This window comes from Felis catus, chromosome B1, assembly GCF_018350175.1.
Source record: "Felis catus isolate Fca126 chromosome B1, F.catus_Fca126_mat1.0, whole genome shotgun sequence".
Classification (NCBI taxonomy): Eukaryota; Metazoa; Chordata; class Mammalia; order Carnivora; family Felidae; genus Felis; species Felis catus.
Window position 1 is genome coordinate 98265499 of NC_058371.1, and position 2696 is coordinate 98268194.

The 2696-nt window shown below is 39.5% G+C and overlaps 1 pseudogene; it reads left to right on the top strand.

Annotated features, from left to right (window-relative positions):
- The first annotated feature begins 1851 nt into the window (after positions 1 to 1851).
- Positions 1852 to 2186, top strand: LOC101085202 (annotated as a pseudogene).
- Positions 2187 to 2696: the final 510 nt, after the last annotated feature.

Here is a 2696-nt window from a genome sequence, read left to right on the forward strand (position 1 = left end):
ATATTTATCATTTACTTCTTTCTTTCTCTCTTAATCTTACATTGCTTTTATTTCCCAATTTTCCAGATCCTTATTTTGACTTTGTCAAAGGGTCTGCAACAATGAAGTGCAGTGAGTAATTGCTATGGGCAGAGATTTTAAAATTAAGATGCAATTCCTGAAGTTCTGTGGACAGAATTTAGAAGTCATTGCTCTCTACTGGGTGGCTCAGTTGGTTGAGCATCTGCTTCTTGGTTTCAGCTCAGGTCATGATCTCACGGTTCATGAGTTCCAGTCCCACATCGGGCTCTGTGCCAAGAGTGCAGAGCCTGCTTGGGATATTCTCTCTCTCTCTCTCTCTCTCTCTCTCTCTCTCCCCCCCCCCCCCCACTCTCTCTATGCCTTTCTGCTGCTCTAGCTCTCTCTCTCTCTCAAAAGAAAAGGAAGTCATTACTCCCATCCTCACAACAAGAACAAATGTGAACAAACTGAAAATCAACAACTCTTCTTAGAAGAGAGAATTGAGCTCATAGGGTAAATGTCCTGGACACCAGAGAGACAGATGCGGAGAATCACAGCTTATTGGGAGGAAAAAGAGCCTGGGATCAGAAGCCTAAAGCTGAAGGTAGTATCAGCAGAAACACATTACACTGTAATTGACAAATTGCTGGAGGCTTACTGTGGATTAGATCCAAAGGAGCTTCATCTGTGGTCTTCTACAGTTTCATAAGTTTTACTTCCAGGCATCCTACCTGTTTCTCACTGTGAAGATCTGAGAAAATCCCTTTGCACTTAAAGCAAGGAGAGGGGGGAAAGTAACCATTTCAAAATAAGGCTAGATCTTTCTGTTTTCATTAATTAGGCCTGTACTCAAGAGAAACCATTTTACCACAACCTTACCAACTAAGGTTTAACCAGTGCCTAACCAACCTGGAGGAAAAGAGAATTCCAGCCTACCCTAGCTTTAATGTGAAAGAAAAAAGATTTTCTTTTTTTTTTTAATTTTTTCAATGTTTATTTATTTTTGGGACAGAGAGAGACAGAGCATGAACAGGGGAGGGTCAGAGAGAGGGAGACACAGAATCCGAAACAGGCTCCAGGCTCCGAGCTGTCAGGACAGAGCCAGATGCGGGGCTCGAACTCACGGACCACGAGATCGTGACCTGAGCTGAAGTCGGCCGCTTAACCGACTGAGCCACCCAGGCACCCCAAAGAAGAAAGATTTTCAACTCAACCTCACTAGAACACTAAGACCTAATCATCAGAGTGTAGGATGCTTCCCCCACACTTGTTCTTTGCATCAATAAGGCTCGTATTTACTGATAGGAGATTATAGCTAAAATTACCCTCAGGCCCTATTTTAGGATTCTATAGGAAAGCCAAAAGACAACAGTGGAGACAAAAAAGAATACTAGAGAAAATTGTAGCTTCTGACGCTCTAGCTACAGCAACCAGCAAACATAGCCTAACTCCTCGCCAGAAAAACACAAAACATCACACAATAGGTGTATTTACCTTAGTTCCTTACTCCCAATATATCATGTCTGGTTTTCAACAAAAAGATATAAGGCATGGTAAAAATGCAAAACACACACTCTGAAGCGACAATGTAGCTATCAGAACCAGACTCATCTATGGCAAGGATGTTGGGATAACCAGATCAGAAATTTAAAATATCTATGTTTAATAATGCTAAGAATTCTAATGGAAAAAATGGGTGACATGCAAAAACAGATGAGAAATAAAAACAAAGGGATGGGAATTCTAAGAAAGAATACAAAGGAAGTGCCCCTGAGGATCAGACTGAGGGTTTTCTTGCAGGTGGGTGGCAGGAGCTCAGGAGCAAAGTACCAATGGCAGCAAGTTGGAGTGATGGTAAGACTGGCATGTAGAAAGTTTCTTTCCCTCTTTGCCTGAATTTTAGTTAAAAGGAGTGCAGCCAAAACTGTAACCAAAGGAGGCATCATGCTTCCAGAAGAATCTCAAGGAAAGGTATTGCAAGCAACAGAAGAAGCTGTTGGATTGGGCTCTAAAGGAAAGGGTGGAAAAAATTTTTAAAATAAAGGAAAGGGTGGAGAGAGTTAACCAGTTAGCATGAAAGTTGGAGATAAAATTCTTCTCCCAGAATATGGAGGCACCAAAGTAGTTCTAGGTGACAAGAATTCTTATTTAGAGATGGTGACATTCTCAGGAAGTATGTAGACTGAAATAAATCATTATTGAAATGGTATCGAGTGAAGCTGCCTGTTCCAGTGAAGTTGTGAAATCTTTCATCATGTCAATAATTTCCATGTCTCTCTTTCATAATAAACTAATAGTATCCAAACTAAAAACAAAAAGATGTTAAAATTCAAAAGCATTCTTTGATGGTTCATCAGTAGACTGGGCACAGCTAAGAAAGAATCACTGAGCTTGCCACAGATATATCAACAGAATCTTCCCAAATGAAACCTCAAAGGAAAAAAAAATAAACAGAATATCCGTGAACTGTGGGCAATTATGAAAGGTTTAACTATACCAGAAAGACAGAGAATATCAAAAAGAGAAAAAGAAATAGAAGAAATACTTGAAATAATAATGTTTGAGAATTTTAAAAAATTAGTAAGAGACTTTAACTACAGATCCAGGAAACTCAGAATACACAGGATAAATGCCAAACAAACAAACAAAAAACAACTAAACCTAGCTATATCATAGTTTAAATTGCAGAAAATCAA